This window comes from Stomoxys calcitrans, chromosome 3 (assembly GCF_963082655.1).
Source record: "Stomoxys calcitrans chromosome 3, idStoCalc2.1, whole genome shotgun sequence".
In the NCBI taxonomy this organism is placed as follows: domain Eukaryota; kingdom Metazoa; phylum Arthropoda; class Insecta; order Diptera; family Muscidae; genus Stomoxys; species Stomoxys calcitrans.
In genome coordinates, this window is record NC_081554.1 from 48015169 (window position 1) to 48038535 (window position 23367).

The 23367-nt window shown below is 38.2% G+C and overlaps 1 protein-coding gene across 3 annotated transcripts in view; it reads right to left on the reverse strand.

Annotated features, from left to right (window-relative positions):
• LOC106082767 (serine/threonine-protein kinase grp) overlaps positions 1-23367 on the reverse strand; it is a 146003-nt gene that overhangs the window by 103971 nt on the left and 18665 nt on the right. The window contains exon 1 of one of the 3 annotated variants that reach the window (XM_013245497.2): positions 5274-6111. The exons of the other annotated variants lie outside the window; for them this stretch is intronic. The gene's annotated coding sequence lies outside the window, so the exon portion shown is untranslated. Of the gene's footprint in view, positions 1-5273; positions 6112-23367 lie in introns of those variants that run through there. 3 annotated transcript variants of the gene reach the window in all.

Below are 23367 nucleotides of genomic sequence, written 5' to 3' on the forward strand. Positions count from 1 at the left end.
TATCAAGAAGTAATAAAAAAGTAGTAAACCAAAATAAAGCGAAAAATAAAAACATAAAAATTAGAAAAAAATAAAAAAACAAAAATAAAAAACAAATAAAAATAAAATAAACAAAAATAGAAAAAGTAAACAAAAATAAAAAACTAAACAAAAATAAAAAATAAACAAAAATAAAAAACAAACAAAAATAAAAAAACATAAAAAAATTAGAAAAAAAATAAACAAACAAATAAGAAAATTAAAAAGAAATATAAAAAAAAATTAAAAAGAAATATAAAAGAAATATAAAAAAAATTAAAAAGAAATATAAAAAAATAAAACGAAATATAAAATAAATATAAAAGAAAGATAAAAAAAATTAAAAAGCAATATAAAAAAATATATATAAAAAATAAAAGGAAAAAATTAAAAAAAAAAAATATAAAAAATAAAAAAAAAAATATAAAAAAATAAAAGAAAAAAATTTAAAAAAATATAAAAAATAAAAGAAAAAAATTAAAAAAAAACGAAAGAAAAAAATTTAAAAATAAATAAAAGAAAAAAATACATAAAATAAAAAACTAATAAATAAAAAACTAATAAATAAAAAACTTATAAATAAAAAACTAAAAAAAAACCAAAAAAAAAAACTTTGAAGAAACACACAGTTGAAGTCATTGTCCAAAATTTCAGCCACAATCGGAAAAGAATTGCGCCCTATATGGACTCAAGAAGTAAAATCGAAAGATTGGTTTATATAAAAGACCGATTTGGCATAGTTGTTGGCAGTCTAACAGAAAATGACATGCAAAATTTCAGCTAAATCGAACAAAAATTGCAGCTTGTAAATCGGGTGATCGGTTTATAAAGGAACTATATCAGGTTATAGACCGATGTGGACCGTAGTTGGCGCAGTTGTTGGAAGTCATAACATAACACCACATGCAAAATTTCAGTCAAATCGGAAAATTGCGGCTTCCAGGGGCTCAAGAAATCAAATCGGAAGATCAGTTTATTTGGGAGCTCAATATATGATGTTAGACTGATTTCGACCGTACTTGGCACAGTTGTTGAAAGTAATAACAGAACACTACATGCAAAATTTTAGCCAAATCGAACAAAAATTGTGGCTTGTAAGGGCTCAAGAAGTCAAATCGGGAGATCGATTTATATGGGAGCTATATCAGGTTAGAGACTGATTTGGACCGTACTTGGCACAGTTGTTGGAAGTCATAACAGAACACTATGAGCAAAATTTCAGCGAAATCGGACAAAAATTGCGGCTTGTACTTGGCACAGTTGTTGAGTCATAACAGAACACTATGAGCAAAATTTCAGCGAAATCGGAAATTGGGGCTTCCAGGGGCTCAAGAAGTCAAATCGGGAGATCGGTTTATAAAGGAGCTATATCTAAATCTGAAGCGATATGGCACATTTGCAATCCCCAAACGACCTACATCAATAAGAAATATCTGTGAAAATTTCAAGCTGCGCGTTCGAACATCGAGACGATCAAGAATATATATACGTTATGGGGTCTTAGACGAATATTTCGAGGTGTTACAAACGGAATGACTAGATAAGTTTACTCCCATCCTATGGCGGTGAGTATAAAAATATAACAACACCAATATTGCAAACTTGCCCACAATCATTCCATTAAGGAGCAGGGGGCAAACTTTTCCAATATCAATGAGTGCTGTCCAATTTAAGTTTAGGCTCAATGATAAGAGACCTACTTTTTACAGCCGAGCCCGAAAGTCGTGCAACACCTCTTTGGGGAGAAATTTTAATATAGCTGAGACACCATTTCTTCAAATGACACAGTACCTCACAAATGTGGTCAGCATTAGGAGGGTATAACCACTGCAGAATTTTTTTCCCCATTATTTTTGCCAGAACCTAGACGTACAGCTTCATATATGGACATGCTTATATGCGCCAAGATGGCAAACATATATTTTGATAGACTCACAGTAATAGTCAAGGCAAAAGGTGGTCATATCGAGCAAGAGTAAATCTTATATATAAAAATCAATTTGTGTTTGTTTGTAGGTATGTTTGTGTGTCGGTTTGTTTGTTAGTTCCGTATGGACTCGAAAACGGCTGAACCGATTACCTTGATATTTTCACGGATTGTATAGGTTAGCCTCGAAGGAAACATAGGCTGTATAATTTTTTGATATCGGAAGGGGGACCGACCCTCCCCTTACCCCAAAAGTACTACCCAAAAATAATAGTGGACCGATCGGGGCAATATGGGATTTAAATGAAAGGTATTCAAGAGAAGAGTATGAATTTGGGTCTAAGTACCTGGAGCGCAGCCCCAGCCCCAAAACCCATTTAAATAGGTTTATTTGACTATCATAATAATATGGGACTCAAATGAAAGATATTCGGGAGTACATTACGAATATGAGACTCAAATGAACGGTATTCGGGAGTAAATTACGAATTTGGTCAGAGAGTAGGAATAGGCTTTACAATTTATTGATAACGGAAGGGGGCGGACCCTCCACCGCTACCCCAAAAACACCACCCAAAATCACAAGTGGACCGATAAAGACAATATGGGTATCAAATGAAAAGGATGCGCCAGTAGATAAAGAATCTGGCATACAATTTCGTTTCGAAGTATAAGGGGTCACCCCACCCCCACAAAAACGCCCAAAATGGGAACAATAGGCAATCACGGATATATGGGACTCGGTTTGTTTGTGCCGTTTAGCCTGAAAAACGGCAGAACCGATTTTCTCGCAATTTTCTGGAAGGTCTGGAAGGAAACATAGGCTATATAACTTTTCGGTATGGGAAGGTGGACGGACCCTCCCCCTTATGCCAAAAACCCAACCCAAAATCAAAAGTGGACCGATCGCGACAATATATTGGGTTGCCCAAAAAGTAATTGCGGATTTTTCATATAGTCGGCGTTGACAAATTTTTTCACAGCTTGTGACTCTGTAATTGCATTCTTTCTTCTGTCATTTATCAGCTGTTACTTTTAGCTTGCTTTAGAAAAAAAGTGTAAAAAAAGTATATTTGATTAAAGTTCATTCTAAGTTTTATTAAAAATGCATTTACTTTCTTTTAAAAAATCCGCAATTACTTTTTGGGCAACCCAATAGATATCAAATTGAAAGGTATTGGAGAGTAGAATACGAATATGGTATTAAAATTTGAGTCTAAGTACCTATTTGGCCGCCCCAACCCCAAACAGACATATTGGACGTTCATTTTAATATGGGGCTCAAATGAAAGGTATTCGGTAGTAGATTTCGAATCTGGCATAAAAAATCAGATCGATAGGGGGTCACGCCACCCCTCAAAAACGCCATTAAATTCATTACGGCTATATGATACTTGGCTGAACCGATTTTCTTAAAATGTTCACAGATCGTGTACGTTTGTCTGGAAGGAAACATAGGCTATATAATTTTTAGATATCAGATGGAGGCGGACCCTCCCCCTTACCCCAAAAAAGGCCACCCATATCCGAAAGTAAGTGGTCCGATGGGCACAATGAAGGTATCAAATGAAAGGTTTTGGAGACTAGAAAACGAATATGACATTAAAATTTGGGTCCAAGAAGACAGCGGCCCCCAACCCCACAACTCCTCTTAATATATTCAAAGTTCATATCAATATGGGACTCAAATGAAAAGTATTAGGCACTAGATTACAAATATGGCATAAAACATTAGGTCCAAGTAATGGGATGTCGCGCACCCCCAAATACCACCAAATGGGCATATTAGCCGACCATGGATATATGGGACTGAGGAGTAGATTACGAATATGACATTAAAATTTGCGTTCAATTCTAGGATGGGCTTTTCCTCCTAAAGATACGTCAAATGGTTTATTTGCCCCATTATGACAATATGGGACTCAATTGAAAGGTATTTGAGAGTAGAAAAGGAATTTGATATCCAATTTTGGAGCCAAGTGTTTTGGGGTACGTCCTAAAGCACTCCCTAAACTGAACTTCATTTCCGTTGGGAATAGAGAACGAATTCGATATCTAATTTCAGTGCAAAGTGCCGGTGGCCGCCCCAGCCCCAAAACACCCTCCAAACGGTTCATATTTACCGGCCATAGCAATATGGGGCTCAAATTAAAGGGATTTGAAAGTGCAGCACGAATTTGATATCCATATTTGAGTCGAAATGTCTGGGGTGCCATCCCTCCCCTAATGAGAACATTACCCTAGGAAGAACATTACCACCAGAAACCGAGAAGGAGCAAATTCTCACACATTAATGAGTGCTTTCCGATTCAAGTTTAAACTCAATGATAAGGGACATTTTTTTATAGCCGAGTCCGAACCGCGTCCCGCAGTGCGACACCTCTTTGGGGAAAATTTTTTAAATGGCCATGCATGTCATTGTACCTCGCAAATGTCGCCAACATTAAGAGGGGATAAACACCGCATTGTCCGATGTTCTCGCCAGGATTCAAACGCGTTCAGCGTCATAGGCTACAATGGCACGAATTCGATATCCGCATTCAGGGCGAAAGCGGAGCGAGCCCGGTTCGGCTAGTGGATTATAAAATTTGCATTTTTATTTTCGTGAATTTTGTAGTTCAAAAGCAAAACATGTGGAGAGTGTACAAATTTTCATAACCTGAGCTTTACTTTATAGACATTTGTAGTAATCATTGGCCTTCAGAAACAGTTAGTTGAAGTTCCCTAACTTCAATGCGAGGGAAAATATAGGCTGTGAAAATTGACTATTTAACTAAACCGAATAGATTTATTTGGGGGACATATCTTGCGTATAGTTAAAAAGGTATGAGCATTTCCCGCGAAGGTCTTTGCATTGTTGAATTTCTAAAAAATTGGTAACAATGTTACTTTGATGAAAAACATGCCTCGGCAGCTGAGTTGACAGCGTTTTCGTATTACAAATACAGGGGTCGTATTAAAATGGCCAAATTTTTTTTCAAGTGAGTCTAGTATTAGACTGTCGCTTTAACCCATCCGAATTTCGAAGAAATTTTAAAGTTTTCTATTCCCCCAAAGCAGCAGCGACTGATGGGAAGACATGTGAACTTCTGGTTGTTTTACCGAACGTTTGCGAATAACTTGTTTCTTAACATTTTTATTCAACCATTTGTGCAACTATGATTTCGTTTTAAGGTTATGTTCACACAAACATACACATGCATGTTGTACATACATACTAGGTAGGTATATCACAGAAAATTCTTTTTATCGAATTTGTACAACGATTAAAAAATTGTTTTGTATCGATTTAATGTTCATGTATTCTTAATATTGTGTTAATGCTTACTTCTATCTGTCCTCAGTGGAATTCCGTTATTCTTACGAAGAATTTTTGAAGATTCCCCATATCACGAATGGCACGAAAGCCGACAATGATTATTCCATAGACACAATGCCGATGAACGATCGCTCGCTCAACGCTTGAATTTGATGCCACGTTTTAGACATATAAACCACAAATTTTGAGTCTTCATTGTTTTGCAGCAAATGGCCATATGAACAGTTAAAAACTTTACCGCAATAAATTGATTTTTATTGGCAAACATTTTAATTAAATTTTGAGAGAGAGGGCAGTCGATTTATTCTTCGATAGTTTAGCGATAAATGATAACACCGTCGATAGCGCAACCACCATACCATCAGCAGCAGTATTCCTTGTCATTTTAGTCCAATGTGGTCCATTTGAGTCCATATAAAAATGATTAATCGTTAAAACCACAAAATCAGACTCTCATTCCCCCGCAGACACAGGCACACACAAACACACACGCGCACACTTGGACACTTTAAGAAAAAAAAAGTTCTTTTGATTCCAAAAGAGCACCAAAGAAATGATTTCTGATGCTGCAAATGATGTGAAGGCAAGGGGACGAAAAAAAGAATCCAGCCAGACGTTGGTATCTATAACAGAACCAGGCAACAGCAAAGCCACCAATACACAAAATTTGTTAAATTTTACTACAAATATTTGTTAACTTTTATTTATTGCTTGACACTGGCAACAGTTGCAACATAAATCCGTTGTATTTTTTTTCTTCCAAATTTTGTTTTTCTTTTTTAATTAAAAATTCTTCCAGATCCTTTTATGCTACTAAACTTTTTTTTTCAAGAAGTTCTTTTTCGCTTTGAGGACACTGCAATCAACTGTGGAAAAGCTGAATTTGAACTGTTAAACCGCCACAATAACGAGCGGCAAATAACCCCAAAGCCATACTGGGTCCGAACAACTCAAAAGACAAGCAACAACAACTACAACCAACGAACGCCAACATTATAGGTAGGCAGGCATCTTTACTTTGTCGTATTCTTCGTTTTTCTCAACAATTGCGATTCTCTTCTCTTCTGCATAACTTTTCATCACAATACTGAGTGCTGAGCAAATTGGTACTCACAAACTCTTGCTCTCTCGCAAGGAGAAATTGAAACTCATTTGAAATGGAATACATTCAACGAGCTCGCATTTTAAGTGATTGAGCGAAAAAGGGGAGGAGAAAGGCTTACTCGACTTGCATAAATTTACAGTGGTATGAAAGATTACAAAGAATGTTAAACCAAATCAAAGAAAGTTAAATTAAAAATTAAGACCAGACAACTGAGAGGAAACCCTCATCTTTGGTCTGGGGGATACCATACAACCGCGCTATACCTAGGTTCGGAACATTGGTCCATAGAAACTGAATTTACTCGTTTAGGAGGAAGACGAAGGTTGGTCAATTGGAGGGGAGGAGGATTGGGAGTAGAAAGGCTTACTCGATCCGACCGAACTTAGCACGATTTTAAATGTTAAACACTTATAAAGCGATTGACAAACCAGTAGTGAATTATGCGGCGACAATGTGGACAGCAGGACTGAGTTGTACACAATGGAGAAACCTACAGTCCTTTTAGAACGCAGTCCTTAGGACCATCACAAGCTGCTTACAGATGACAAATATCGACCATCTACACTATCTACATCCGGTCCGGACCAAAATTCAATTATATGTTAGAGACCTGTATAAAATGTCAGCCAATTCGAATAAGAATTGCGCCCTTTTGGGGACTCAGAAGTGCAATAGAGAGATCTATTTATATGGCAGCTGTATCAGGCTATAGACCGATTCAGACCATAATAAACACGTACAGCGGTCAAAAAAAGTATTCATCATTAGCAAAATTGATAATAAATTCACTTATTTTGGGTAATTGAAGAAAATTTAAAGTAAACAAATAATGCAGTTTTATGCAATAGTTTATTTTTCGTAATATGTTTTAAAATAAATTCAAAAAATAAATTTAATTAGAGCAAAAAATGCAATTTTATATAATAACACCAAAAACAGAACAAAAAAAGTATTCATCATTGATGTGCTATCATCAAAGTCAAATTCAAATATTATTTGGGAATCCCCCTTTTCTGTTTTATTTAGTAAAGGAGGCTTTGCCTTGACAGCAAATATTTAATTTCATTGAAAATATAGTTTTTGTCAAAATGGGCCGTAAGCAAAACGAGGTTTCTGATGAGGTAAAAGTTTTGATAATAAAACACCACAGGAATGGTTTAACTCAAAAAACTATCAGTGAAATATTAAATAGACCACGATCTACTATACAATCCATCATCAGAAAGTGGATAGAAACGAAAACTGTTGACAATAAACCAAGATCTGGTCGACCAAAAGCACTTTCAGTTGGAGATGTGCGTTGGCTAGTGCGGCAAGTTCAGAAAACTCCGAAGACAAATGCGACCATTCTTCGTAAAAACACTATGGAATATTTAGGGAAGGAAGTTACTACACAAACAATTCGAAATACACTCAAAAGGCATAGTTACAGAGGAAGAACTGCACGTAAGAAGCCCTTTATAAATAAAATAAACCGAGTGAAAAGGCTAAACTTCGCAAAAATGTATGTAAAACAGCCCGAATCATTTTGGAAAACAGTCATTTTTGCAGACGAGAGCAAGTTTAATCTTTTTGGGTGCGATGGAAAGGTCATAGTGTACAGAAAACCAAATACAGAGCTTGAAGAACGAAACACAGTTGCTACTGTAAAACATGGTGGAGGTGGTTTAATGGTTTGGGGGTGTATGGCGGCTTCAGGAGCGGGAAATCTTGAAATTATTAATGGAGTAATGGATCATAAGTATTACATTGACATTTTAAAGAGGAATTTAAAAGATAGTGCTGTAAAACTTGGGCTTGGTAATAACTTTCAATATTATCAAGAAAATGACCCCAAACATTCTGCTTTAAATACCAAGATGTGGATGCTGTATAACTGCCCCAAAGTCATTAAAACTCCTCCTCAAAGTCCCGACTTGAACCCAATTGAACACCTTTGGGAACATCTCGAACGCAAATTGAGAACGCGCAATTTTTCGAGCAAGAGTCAAATGCAACAGGTGATAATGGAGGAATGGACTAATATAGACCAAAATATAACCGCTAAATTAGTCCAATCGATGTCAAACCGTTTAAAAGAAGTTATAAGACGCGGTGGTCGAATAACAAAGTATTAATTTTTTTAAATTATGTTATTTATTTTTTTGTTTTTTTGCAATGATGAATACTTTTTTTGTTTAATTTTTTGTGTTCAGCTGTAAAATGGCCCTTTTTGTTCCAATAAATACTATTTTTTTCTTTAAAAACAATGAAATTGTGTACATATATATCACACAAGCACTACTGCATCATTAGTTTAATATGTTTTTATTCCAATTGTCTTTTGTAGACTTATTAAAAAAAAAACATTGAATGATGAATACTTTTTTTGACCGCTGTATGTCGATAGTCATCAGAGGATCCGTCGTACAAAATTTCAGGCAAATCGAATAATAATTACGACCTCTAGAGGCTCAAGCAATCAAGATCCCAGATCGGTTTATATGGCAGCTATATCAGGTTATGAACCGATTTGAACCTTATTTGGCACAGTTGTTGAAAGTCATAATAAAATACGTCATGCTAAATTTCATCGAAATGGGATAGGAATTGCGCCCTCTAGAAGCTCAAGAAGTCAAGATTCAAGATCGGTTTATATGGTAGCTATATCAGGTTATGGACCGATTTGAACCATACTTGGCACAGTTGTTGGATATCGTAACAAAATACTTCGTGCAAAATTGAGCGATCTAATGGGTCAAGAAGTTAAGATCCCAGATCGTTGTATATGGCACCTATATCGGGTTTTTGACCGATTTGAACCTAATTTAGCACAGTTGTTGGAAGCCATAGCGAAACACGTCGTGCAAAATTTCATTCCAATCAGATAAGAATTGCGCCCTCTAGAGGCTCAAGAAGTCAAGACCCAAGATCGGTTTATATGGCAGTTATATCAAGTTATGGATCGATTTGAACCATACTCGGAACAGTTATTGGATATCATAACAAAACACGTCGTGCAAAATTTCATTCTAATCGGATAAGAATTGCGCCCTCTAGAGGCTCAAGAAGTCAAGACCTAAGATCGGTTTATATGGCAGCTATATCAAAACATGGACCTATTTGGCCCATTTCCAATCCCAACCGACCTACGTTAATAAGAAGCATTTGTGCAAAATTTCAAGCGGCTAGCTTTACTCCTTCGAAAGTTAGCGTGCTTTCGTCAGACAGACAGACGGACGGACATGGCTAGTTAGACTTTCAATGTCACGACGATCAAGAATATATATACTTTATGGGGTCTTAGACGCATATTCCAAAGTGTTACAAACAGAATGACGAAATTAGTATACTCCCATCCTATGGTGGAGGGTATAAAAAGATGCTGAAACAACGCAGTGATCCGAGTTACCAAGAGGTGAAAGAACGTTGACTTCATACTTTTCATGGTGTGAAGTTAAAAAAAGGTCAAGGCCAAATTTCGCACACTGCACCTCAACATTGACTGTGCAAAGTTTCGTCTACATGTCTCTATCCGTTCAAAAGTTCCAGAATTATTTCCAAGATTTTTCGATTTGGCAACACTGTGCAACGTCGACTTAGGGCTTTCGGAAGACCACCCCTACACAACCACGCCGAGGAAACGAATCTTATATGATATCTCAACTCACATCAGGCCAGTTGTAGAAGTTTAAGGGCAGAAAAAAGTCAGAAAGGAAATTAGTCTTGGACCACGCCGAATAATACGCTAATAAGATAAATATTTCCTCTTGTTCTTCAGGTGATGTTAGTTTTCTAGTTTTTTAAGGAGTTTTCAGCCAAATAAAAATTATTTTCTATTGACAGGTGTAAAAAAATAAAGGAAAAAAACAATTTTTCCCATTTATGTATGCCAAAGACCAAGGCCTTCCCTTTCTTACAGTTAAATCAAACTTAAAAAATAAAAATGTTTTGTTAATTACCAAACGTAATGAAAATACTTTGAAGAACTCAAAATATTATTTAAAAAGCAAAAGTACCACTGTATTACTCTCTCTCTCTCTCACACTCTCTCGTCTCTATCCTTCCAGCAAATCTATATACTCTCCTTGCAAGGGTAATGCAATGCGCAAGTCACGACTCTTTCGCTCTACTTAAGCTCTTCTAGTAGAAATGAATGTGAAGTGAAACAAGAAAGAGTTGCATATGACGCATCTAGGAGTTTGAGTGAGCAAGAGACCGGTGGACTGTATTGGCGAGCAAACAAAAATTATCCACACACGAAAAACACCTCGTACATCATTGTCAAATACAGACACACACACGCACATACATACAGACAGGCTGCAGCACGTAGAAGAGCAACAGCATCTCCAGCTCTGTATCTTAAAGAATAAAATATAAAAACTGGCTATAGCTAGAACAAGAAAATGCCTTAAACAGGAGAGAAGAGAATCTAAAGAACTTTTTTTTCAATTTTTTTTAATAAATATGGATGGTTGGTTGGTTGTTCCACTCCTATTCGGAGCGAACTAAACCCTAATGTTTACCCTTACCCTTACCATATCACTGTTATTGTACTTTCAGTATCTCATAGCACTTCATCTACTCTTTGCCGTATCTCGATGAGCCTGTAAAAGAAGAAGAAGCTGTCTATAGATGCAAAAGGCTCACATGGTAATAGTAGTCAGGGCGTAAAGTCTGTGTGGTTTTTTGAGCAAATATGTATGTACATAAAATTTGTCCACATGCTACTATTATATGTTGAATAATGTAGAAATTTTAAATAAACATATAAAAATGGGAAAAACCATTTCCAAACAAATATGGAAAGCGCGTTATTACCACCCAAAAAACAAACAATTTAGAATTTTACGGAATTTTTAAAACCAAGTGTGGCCATGCAGTTGTACCCTACCTCACAGATTTTATTCAACGACTTTCCAAATTCATACTTGAAATGATATACTCAAAGAAATATTTTGCTGTTAACAGCAAACATCGTCTGCTGCATTTGGTGTAATAGATTTTTTTTGTTTCCGCAGAATTTTAGTTCTTTCAACAATAATATTAAGTTCGGCCGGGCCGAATCTTGAGGACCCGTCACCATGGATCCTGCTAAAAATTTATGCAAAATAAATTTAGTTGGAGGACATAATTTTATTTTACATACCAAACCTTTGTCAAACCAGCAAAAATTAAAGCTTCTAGAAAGCGAACAAGACCTTATAGACCCATTTGGACTATATTTGGCACAGTTGTTGGTAGTTATAACAGAACACCGCATGCGAAATTTCAGCCAAATGTGACGAAAATTGCGACTTGTAAGGGCTCAAGAAATCAAATCGGGAGATCGGTTGATATGAGAGCTATATTATTTTGCGGCTTCCAGCGGTTTAAGATGTCAAATCGGGAGATTGGTGTATATGGGAGCTATATCAGGTTATTTACCGATTTGGACCGTACAGTGGTTAGAAGTCTTGACAGAAAACTACATGCAAAATTTCAGCCAAATCGGACAAAGATTGCGGCTTCCAGAGGCTTAAGTAGTCAAATCGGAAAATCGGTTTATATGGGAGTTTTATCTATAGTTAAACCGATGGCCAAATGGGCCTTTGCAATCCCCAACGACCAACAACAATATTAAGTATCTGTGCAATTTGCGGGGCAGTGACTCAAAAGGTGCTCGCTCGACCGCGCTGTCAGGCTCTGCTGGGTCTCGAGCCATCAAGGAGTGGCGGGGTACAAAGCGGCCGACAACCTGCCCAGGAATGGAACGCTGATTGCCGTTGATCTTGCTAGGGAGTCAGTGAGTCCTACATTGTGCGAGCTAATTGGTAGGGTTGGCGGCTTATACGATGGTCGTGCGAATGAGGTATGAGCTGGTGCTGTGCGATAACGATCGCATATCCTGCAGAAGTCTACCTCTTCTTGCGTTCAGTAATGAAGCAATGTTTTCTAAGCCCCAGAATAAACAACGCCCGGTTTCACGAAATACTCAGCCACAGTATTATGCATATGGAACCTGCAGAACCGAAGCCGTCAACTCTACCAAAAAGATCGCTCAATGATTCCGTAGCAAAGTCAGCGGCAATCAGTGATCCATTCCTGGCCAGGTTCCTCACCACTCCAGCAATGCTTAACAGCCTTTCCCATGGTCCGAAAAAGCCCTTTGCTTCTGATCGGGCCGCCACTCCCACGTTAACATCGTGTGCAGTGCCTTAAGGCTCGTGAAGACTTTTGCCTGAAAAACGGTGCGCCAGTCTAGAAGTCTATAAGATTCACTGATTCCAAAGAATTCAATGAAGACTACTGCACCATTGCCCCATTTCAATTTAGATCTATAAGTGTATACAGAGGATCCCGGGAAGGGCGGGGTGTCCGCAACATACCTTTTAGGGGAAACGTTTTCCAACCTATCAAAAAGGAAAGACTCCGCTGGTATATAATCAGTCGCGACGCATATAGCATAGTGCCAAGCGGCAACACCATAATCAGACCTTTATGCATCGTATCGACCCAAATTATCATAAAAGTGAGCATACTCATGTGCCCAAATATGTTCCTTTCAACTATAAACAAGCCTAGTCTAGCGTCTCCGGATCGTCCGTCCACATAGAACGAGACAGTCTGACCTACAACCGCTTTAGCAACGAAATCGTAACTAAAGCCCGCAAAATTGTAAAAAAAGTTTGGCAAGCACACTGTTCCTTGTGACTTTCCAAGTCCTAAGAACTTAAAATTACCAAAGTCCAGCATGAACCATCTGGCTTTGAGCCCTAGAAGAGCGCATATTATCACCGGCGCAACCTTGAAACTCAAATAATTCTAGAAGATTTTTGTGCAAGCAAAAAGAGGAAGACATTAAGCCTCAGACTTCACCGACGCAAAAGTGAACTCCACCAGATTGACCGACTAAACATCTACAAGATCTATTTGATTGTTACCAGGTCGATTAACGAGAAGCCAAATGAATTTCTCATGATTGACGACAGCCATTCATACAGCGTGTAGGACTTACGATTGATTGACAAAATAAGAAAGCTAAAGATCGTCTAAATGCTGGTACAAAACACAGTAACCCTCAATTCCATGGAAGCCGGTTGTACGTACCGGATTGACCCGATGGATTCCTTCATCGGAAAGGGCTGCCGCCTCAACACTGCTACAACAACAACACCAGTAACTGGAAGTCCATGAAGTTATCACTATTTATTCCTATAATTTATTGAACAATGTCAACCCATTGCCCACTCCAGAGAAAGTGCTGCAAAATCCATACTTTTTCACAAAAGTCCCCAAGGAACTTATGCTACCCTCTTGTATATCGTAGCGTCATAAATGTACTGAGGCTTTAAATGCAGTATACAGGGTAACCCTGAAATATGTAATGTACTGAAGAGATATCGGCAAAATTAGAGAGAAGAGAAACTTTTGTTCTGTGAAAAGGAGAGAAGAGAAACTCTTATTCTATGAAAAGAAAGAAACGGTAAGGAGAGTTTGAGCAAATCGCAGCACTCAGGAGCCGGATTTAACTCCAACAATTAATCGCTCGATGCATGAGGATGGTCAAATTTTACATACTCTCCACCAATGACCACATTCGCTAATTATTTGAAAGAATTCTTTCAAGAAGCTAGCTTAACTCGTTCGAAAGTGAGCGTGCTTGGTATTCAAGTAAAGCATAGGATGTTATTTCTAAAAATCTTAAACTTTTAAAAACTGTGCGTTTTGACCAAAATTTAAAATTCTTCATACCACTGTTCTGTACGTACAAATGTGCATGTGTATGAATGTATTTGTTTAAAAGTTTTCGTGTTTTTTCATATTCCCCTTTACAAATCTTTTTGTAAGGACAGAGCCACCACATATCCAAAACGCATACAAGACCCATACATTTCTTCCCGATTTGAGTTTAGGTTGATTTGTTCTTTTTCGCCTTTTGGCATTTTTTGTTTTTTTTTCAGTTTTTTTCGCCGTTTGCTTGCTTGGTGCCTTGGTTTTACTCCAGGATTTGTTGTTGGCCTTAGCTTTTTATGGCTTGAGTTGCGCGGCAAATGTGTTAAATTTGTGCGCGCGCCATTTTTTCATACTCCTTTTTTTTTCGAGATTATTTTCAACGACATTGGTGATGTTGCTGCCTACTCCTCTTTTATGATTGTTTCGTTGCTGCTGTTGTTGTTGTTGTTGATGATGCTGTTGCTATTTCGTATTCAAGTTTTTGTTTTGTAGGTATGTGTAGTTGTTGTTATATTTGTTTGCCCTTCGGTGTCGCGAGTGGGGGATACTCGTACTCGTATCCTCCGCTTTCGCCTCCGCATGTATTTGTCACAAGCTCAACGCCAGCCACAGCATCCCAATGTGAATACAAGAATACGAAACGAATATGGGAAGAGAAAGAACCTTCTTTAATGACAATAACAACACTAGGCGATCCTATCGAAAGATGAGAGACAGAAGGAGGATGGCTGGCTAAGTCTTCGCTGCTGTGTTTTGTTTTAATTAAATGCAGGGTTAGAGATTTGGCCATACGAAAAATTGGGTAAATCGTGTGTAGAACTTATTGCAAAAAATGTAAATGAAACACATAGCAAAGGGAGAAAAAAAGTCTGTAAAGGTGCTATTACACGATCAGACATGTTATATGAGCTGTAACTTTCTGTATTCATAAGAATTGTCTTTTGTACGTCAAATACGAATAGAGCGCACTCTAATCGGCATGTACGATTGACGTACAAAGTCAAATACGAATAGAGCGCACTCTAATCGGCATGTATGTATTCTCACAAGTACCTATTGTAATTTTATACCCACCACCATTCCGTTTATAACACCTCGAAATATTGATCAAGGACCCCATAAAGTATATATATTCTTGATCGTCTCGAAATTCTGATTGGAACTAGCCATGTCCGTCCGTCCGTCTGTCGAAATCACGATAGCGAAATTTTGCACAGATACTTTATATTGGTGTAGGTTATTGTGGGAGTTTCAAATGGGCCATATCGTTTCAGATTTGGATATAGCTCGCATATAAACCTCAATTTTCATCCGATTTGGCTGAAATTTTGCACTTAGTGTTCTGTTATGTTTTTCAACAACTGTGCCAAGTACGGTTTAAATCGGTCAAGAACCTGATATAACTCTCAAATAAACCGATCTCCCGAGTTGTCTTTTTGAACCCCTCGAAGCGGCAATTTTCATCCGATTTGGCTGAAATTTTGCACATAGTGTTCTGTTATGACTTTCAACAACTTTGCCAAGTACAGTCAAAATCGATCAAGAAACTGATGTAACTCCCATATAAATCGATCCCCGATTTGACTTCTTGAGCCCTTAAAGCCTCGATTTTTATCCGATTTGGCTGAAATTTTGCATATGTGTTCTGTTATGACTCTACACCCTGCAGTGGTCGGGTAACCTCTGAGATGTGATGTGTTCTAGATCTTTAGAGTACACCCCAAAGCCCACCTGGTCATCGAGTTTTGAACCATCCGTATAGAAGTCTATGTAACTTCTATTACCAGGGATATCGTAGTTCCAGTCGGTTATATTAGGAATAGTGGTACAGTAATTTTTATCAAAAAGCGGCTCAAATAGGGTGTAATCCACACTGTCTGAAACATCGGATATTGTATCAAGGATAACACAGTGTCCGTAGCCACCACAAGACCAATAAGAAAGCTCCCTTAACCTCACGGCAGGGATCGCTGCAATTTGGGTAGCCACAATGTCCAGAGGCATAAGATGTAGCATTTTTTTTTGTATTTCCAAGTTCTTTGATACAGCCCAAGGCGGATTTTAAAAGGTGGTCTCACGCGAACAGCTGTTAACAGCCAGCCGGGTTTAACGGTATTAAGATGTCAGATTTTTGTTTGCATTCTCCTTGTTGTTATCTTCTTTCTCGCATATTCTCCGCTCATGCACGCACACGTATACATACAGGCACACAAATATGTCTGCGTGTGTTGGCAAAACGACGATGAGCTTGATGGCTAGATGACGGATTGTTCCATATGATTTGTGGTTGTTGTACAAATGCGACCACCTTTGATTGTTTCGCCATGGAAATAGCCTACATTAAGTTTTTAGCGATAATACCTTTTGGTCTCGTTGACGATTGAAATCTTATATCCGAATCCTGACTTTGGTTACAGCTTGCCTTATCTTTGCCATAAAAAAAACCTGCTGGTGGTTGCCCTATGACAATGAAATAAATGATGCTCAAGAATAGCAACAAAAATAAAAAGCCTGCCAATGTAGATATCGACATCCTACCTTGGCGAATTGTTGGCTGTTGTTAAAATTCGCGCTGTAGTATCGGCAAAAAAAGCGTACACACACCATCATAGTCACAAGCATCAGACAAGAAATTCGAAAAAAAAGACTCGTTATGACTTGAGGGAAATTTTTTTTGTTTGCATTTCTGCCGGTTTTTTTTCCACCTTTCATTCTCTTGGCATTCCGAGGTTTTCTTTCAGGTTTTGATTTTGGTGTGCTTCAAACAAATCCAATTCATTCATTAGTTTGTTCTCGTGTCGCAGTTGCTAGGCGAACAAAACTGAATAAAATTTACTCAAAATCGAACGTTGTTCTTCTTCGTCCACTTCATCCCATTTTACAGGGGATTTCCGCTTTTACCCCCCTCCCTCCCCCATCAATGCTTTAGTCTATACAAGAGTCATAATTTAAAGTGAAAAGTCTCAAAAAAAAAGGACGAGATAAAATTTCAATGGTTTTTCATACCCATTTAACATTTATGGTGTTTGAGAAAATCCTTCATTAGAAAAGTTTTCCATGAAGAAATTTTATTTAAATTTAAAAAAAGAGCCATAAAGAAATGTCTCCACGAGAACAGAGTTGCCATGTGAATTTTAAGGCATATTTTGGTTTCTTGGTAATACTAAAAGTTCTCAAGCTTGGTTCAATGATCTGTCTCCACCATCTATTACAGCTCATTGTGGTCAAAAAACTTGAAGTTTAAGAGTAGTTTTATAAAGAGACATAAAATTGTAAAGCAGGACCCAACCGAACTTCTTATCCTGGGTGACCTACCATCTAACTTGTCGTAGTTATTATGATATAAACCGAGTAAAAATGCCACTAGGTTAACGTAGTGACAGAAATCCCAATCTAGACCCATGGTATTGCGGTAGTTTTTTTTAACATAAAATTTTTGCGCACCTCTCTAAAAACGGCGTGACACTTAGCGACACCACTTGGCAGAGAAGTTGCAACATGACAGGATACCTCACAAATGTAGCCAGCATTAATAAGGGTATAACCACCGATGAAAATTTTTCTTATGATCACTCCGGGATTTGAGCCCAGGTGTTCGATGACGCCGATGGGGCGGGGGCCTCTCTAAGCACCCAAAAATGCTTGGAAACATTCTGATAGAGAACACAACCTGTACGAAGTCTAGCTCTGAGATAACGAAGGGAAAGATTGTCTGGGCAATGAATTGATTTGAACCCTACAAGTCAAAAGAGCCAAAACGCGAACTGCCTTCCTATGCTGCAATTAAACTGGACTGTGTGATGATTTTAAGGATTTGTGTGTGCGATGATTTTTGATTTTTGTGTGTGCGATGATTTTAAGGATTTGCCTTTGCCGGACATGCCAACTTCATGTCAGAAGGTTTTGGTGGTTTCATCTTTAAAGCGAGAAACCGAGCCAATACCTGCCCAAGTACTAAAGGCAGCTTAGTGTCTCATTCTTCGCCTTAAAAAACCTGCAGAGACCACTGACACGCAGCTATCAGCATGCTTATACTAAGAGTCGGTCGGTTGGCAGTGCCCTTCATGATGTGGTGGCTATATCGGGGGAAATTCGGGGATAGGCGACTTTGTTTTGGCGACCTTCTTGGGCGTAGAAGAGTATAAAAAAAACGTGAAATTATTTATCTATGCCCCTCAACAAAATTTGATGTGTCATTCCTCTGGTTGCTTTGGCTTCGTATGGCACTCATCTGAGTGGTGTTCATTTTCCAAAAACACACGATGTTCGTCAACCAAATTGAAAATCACATCCATGTTCGCGCACCGCTCACTCTTTTGTATATTTGAGTGTTTTTCTAGCTAACTTTGTTTTTATGTAGCATGCGATACAGACAATTGCTTTGGCCAAAGTGGCTTTCGAGTGCCAAAACTCCTTCGAGGAGGAAAGGGTGTACGTCGTTGACTACACGGATAGCGGCGTCAATGTGACTGCTATCGACTGCTTCGAAATGTTAGAGAACCCTTTCGACGTCGAGAAGAGATTCAGTATCAGAAGGGGAGTAAATGCATACTATCTCGCAGGCCTGTGATAGTGCATTGAATGTGTGCGGCAATGGTTCGGCTAGTAAGCCACCAGGCTCTGGGCAACTTTGCACTTCGCAGGGTGATCGATCATCGAGATACAGTTTACAGCGGAAATGTTGTTCTCTCGAAAAGAGGAATGCCCCGAGAGAGGCGCTAATTCCCATGATCAATCTTATGCATTTGCCCCTTTCTGTTAGGTGTGCGGTGTCAAAGCACTTGTCCTGAGTTTGAGTGAGCATGATCTCCAATTGGAGCCCACCGTAGCGCAGAGGTTAGCATGTCCAACTATGACACTGAACGTCTGGGTTTGAATCCTGGCGAAAACACCAGAAAATTTTTTCAGCGGTGGTTATCCCCTCCTTATGCTGGGGACATTTTTGAGGAACTATGTCATTTGAAAAAATTGTATGGCAGCCATGTAAAAACTTCTCCCCAAAATGATGTCGCACTGCGGCATGCCTTTCGGACTCGGCTATAAAAATAAGGACTCTTATCATTGAGCTTAAACTTGAATCGGCCAGCACTCATTACATGTGAGAAGTTTACTCCTGTTCCTTTATAAGAGGTTAGGTTAGGTAAGAGTAGCAGTCCTTTACATATCCACTTAGACAATACCACAGCAGCGACAGACCTGGGAATGGAACCCACGACCCCCGCACTGGGAATTAGAGCTTGCTACCAACTTGGCTACCGGGATGCCTACCTCAATAGAATGTTCATGCACAAATTTGCAAAATTTTTAATTTTATCTCAGATTGATGATTGAGTTCTGACTGGCCATTGCAACGTCAGGTCTTTGGCGTCACGCTGGACAAAGGTCGAGACTGACTTCAGGTAACCGCAGTTGCTGGTCACGTGATCTTAAATCTAAGCAAACCTGAACTGAAACCCGTATTTTACACTCTACTCACTAATCGTGGGTGAGTACTCTATTTAATCCGTTTGACAAATCGTGCGGGGTTCAACTATTATTAAGATATCTCTATTCGTTTCTCAAATGGATTCTATCCCAGGAGAGCCCTTACCATTGAGCTAGTGATCGTGGATAGATTTGCACTTCCTTCGTTCTATTTTTGAATAGAAATAGCTTATGGTAAATAGCTGAACTATATCCTCTTGTAATCCCATCTTACTTTCGCATAGATTCCTCTCGAAAAAAATTTCCCAGCGGCAACTCTACCCATCACATTGTGGTTTTTCTTATGGCCAATAGCTGGACTATATCCTCTTGTAATCCCATTTAATCCAATCTTACTTTCGTACTGATTCTTCTCGAAAAAAAATCCCAGTGGCAACTCTGCCCATCACATTGTGGTTTTTCTTCTTTTGATTAAACAACCAGTTTAAGCTTTATCTCTCTTTACTCTCGTCGTCTCCTCTTTAAATTGGGATTTGGAGTTGAATAATTATGATAGTCGCTATTCTGCTTGAACACAACCTATGCGAATTCCACCCTAAATTTATGCAAAATATTGGTGTGCTCAATTAAGCGTTCTCATGTGCAGACAGACACATTCAAATACATGGGAAAAATATTGAAACACTGAGGCTGTCTCAAAAAGAAAGCAGTCCCCTATCACGTAGAGTTAATGTTCGATTTCCTTGGCATAAATCACGGGTCGACAGATTGGTGGCAGGTAACTTTATGCCATCATCTTTCCCAAAAATATCTGCTGTGTTTTATTGTAGTATTGGATAGACAAGCCGTAAAGGACTAAAATAAAACTCTAGAAAAGTTTCCAGTGCAAGTCTAGGGCCGAATTACCGCATACATGATCGAGAGTGCTTTCGTATCGAATGAAAGTTAATTTCGAATTTAGTGGATGTTATACCATTTTTATTGACATTTTAATGTAAAATTTTTTGCAAATTATGGCCGAATTAAATATCTGCGCTTTTAAATCTGAAAAATCCTCGTTCAATATAGAAATGCATAATTCACAATAGGGAGATTTCGAACGAGTTTACTCATTCACGTATGCGGTAGTTCCGTCTCTGTTTATTTGCCATGAGTTGGCAAAGCCATTTGCCAACCTGTCGAAACAATAGGAAGAAAAAGGTAAAAAATATTTTCAAATTTATAAATAAAATTTGCAAAATATGTGTGGGCATAGAATTAAAAAAAAAAATTATTAAGATTTGTGCGCGCAATTTTATAAATAATTGGTTCAAATTTTATTATGCCATTCACAATAGAGGTATTTGTGCAGGTGGCCACACTTATTTGTGAAAAACACATATCATGGCAATTCTGAAGACAGATGTTCTACATAAGCCTGCACTGGTAATTTATCCAGAACTTCGTTGTCCTGGTTAGATGCAATCTTCACACAAATTTTATTGCACTGCACTATATATTACTGAAAAAAATAAAACACAGCTATCGTTGCCCATGCCAGAAAGAGAAAATCAACCAACTAATGATTCGATATAATTTGGGCTTTATGTTTCTTTCTTCTTTTACTGTGGGGTAAGTAAGGTGGTGAAATAGTGAAGATGTAATGTTTGCATAATATGCAAAATAGTTTCAAACCTCATTAAGCCATCAGCAGACGACAACAGGGACGAAGAACATTGAACACAAACAAGTAAAAGCGCGTTAAGATCGGCCGAGCCGAGTCAAATATACCCTCAACCATGGATTGCATGGGAAAAGTTTTTCGAATGACCTCTTCAAATATATTGGAGCTCTATTAAGTCATGGGAAATATATCACGTTCAAAATTTCAGCCAAATCAGGTAGTAACTGCGATCGGTTTACATGGGAACTTTTTCATGTAATGAAACGATTTTAACCATAATTGGTAAACTTTCTGCCAAATAAGAATAAGAATTGCGCCCTCTAGAGGCTCAAAAAATACAATATGAAGACCGGTTTATATGGAAGGTCTTTGAAATTAGAGTACGAATGCGATATTAATATTGGGGATCAAATACTGGAGAAGATATTTAAGTATACGGTGGGAGTACGAACCTGGTATACAAATTTGGAGTAATAAGTCGGAAGCCGCCCTAACAAAAAAAAAAAAAAATACACGAAAAAAAATAGTCCGATAGGTACAACATGAAACTCAAATGATCGATTTTTGGTACGAGTTTGACATCATATATGGAAAAAGTATCTGGGGATTTACCCTCAAAACCCGCCTAATGGATATATAGACTAATCATAACCATGGGGCCCAAGTTTTTAGGGGGTCGTCGCACTGTGTTGCCTTTTATGGTGATTTCGATTGTGCAAAAAAGTGTAGAATGACATGCTGTACTAATTCGAAAATTTGTGATCGTTTGTGCAAAAACATTTTAACCTCACCACCGGATGTAGTATTCGTTTGTAATGGTGATGCGTACAGAGAGTGAAAACATGTTGCAGTCTTTACACCGTGCTAAGTAAATTTTGTTTGAACAGAATATAGACAATATTTGTGGAATGTTTGGAAAAAAGCGGCAAAATATTAAAAAACAAGTAAAAACGCGTTAAGTTCGGCGCGGCCGAACTTTGGATTACTCCACCTCGTGGATATATGTAAAACATCTTTCGTCATAATCCGGTGAAAAATGCAAATGTTTGCCTCCATAGCAGCTATATCCGATTTGGACTAAATTACAAGTCCAAATAAGTACAAGTCATTGTTCAATTTTGTAGACCAAAATGTTGGTCTTTTTGGTAGCTATATCCAAATATAGACGGATCTGAACCATATACGACACGGATATCGAAGAGTCTAACATAATTCACTGTAAAATTTCAGCGAAATCGGATTACAAGTGCGCATTTTATGGGATCAAGACTTTAAATCGAGAGATCGGTCTATATGGCAGCTATATTCAAATCTGAACCGATCTGGGCCAAACTAAAGAAGGATGTCGAAGACCCTAACATAACTCCCTGTCCCAAATTTCGGCGAAATCGGACAATAAATGGTCCTTTTATGGGCCCAAGATCTTAAATGGAGAGATCGGTATATGAGGCAGCTATATCCAAATCTGGACCGATCGGGGCCAAATTAAGGAAGGATGTTGAAGGCCCTAACACAACTCACTGTTCCAAATTTTGGCGAAATCGGACAATAAATGGTCCTTTTATGGGCCCAAGATCTTAAATGGAGAGATCGGTATATGAGGCAGCTATATCCAAATCTGGACCGATCGGGGCCAAATTAAGGAAGGATGTTGAAGGCCCTAACACAACTCACTATCCCAAATTTCGGCGAAATCGGACAGTAAATGCGCCTTTTATGGGCCCATAACTTTAAACGAGAGATCAGTCTATATGGCAGCTATATCCAAATCTGAACCAATCTGGGCCAAATTGAAGAAGGATGTCAAAGGGCCTAACACAACTCACTATTCCAAATTTCGGCGACATCGCACAAGGAATGCTCTTTTTATGAGCCCAAAACTTTAAATCGAGAGATCGGTCTATATGGCAGCTATATCCAAATCTGGACTGATCGAGGCAAAATTGAAGAAGGATGTCGACTGGCCTAACTGTCCCAAATTTTGGGAAAATCGGATAAAAAATGTGGCCTTTATGGGTCAAAGACCTTAAATCGGCGGATCGGTCCAAATAGCAGCTATATCCAAATCTGGACTGATCTGGGTCTGATTTAAGAAGGATGTCGAAAGCCCTCGAAGACATCGGACAATAAATGCGCCTTTTATGGGCCCAAAACCTTAAATCGAGAGATCTGTTTATATGACAGCTATATCCAAATCTGGACCGATCTGTGCC